This window comes from Penaeus monodon, chromosome 15 (assembly GCF_015228065.2).
Source record: "Penaeus monodon isolate SGIC_2016 chromosome 15, NSTDA_Pmon_1, whole genome shotgun sequence".
In the NCBI taxonomy this organism is placed as follows: Eukaryota; Metazoa; Arthropoda; class Malacostraca; order Decapoda; family Penaeidae; genus Penaeus; species Penaeus monodon.
The window spans coordinates 50,416,992-50,417,345 of NC_051400.1; positions in this window are offsets into that span (position 1 = coordinate 50,416,992).

Here is a 354-nt window from a genome sequence, read left to right on the forward strand (position 1 = left end):
TTCTGTATCCAGAGAGCAAAGAAATAAGCCATGAACACAGATATTATTTTTGTTGTTCGTCGAGTCATTGGAAATATCTCAAACAAACGGTGTCTCAGTTGATTTCAACGAGTTTTCTATATTGTCAATAACGTGTGTTTTAATATATAATATGACATTGTTAGTAATGACTATTACAAAATTTAAGAGAAATTTTGAAAAGTGAATGAAGTTGAATAAACATGCTCATATAAGACCAATGAATTAACAAAAATTGTATGTCGTTACTTTAAATGGACAATCCGTAATTGTCATATATTCGGGGTAAGACCTGTCTCCTCATATTTATATTTGAAAAAAAATAATCTGTCTTTA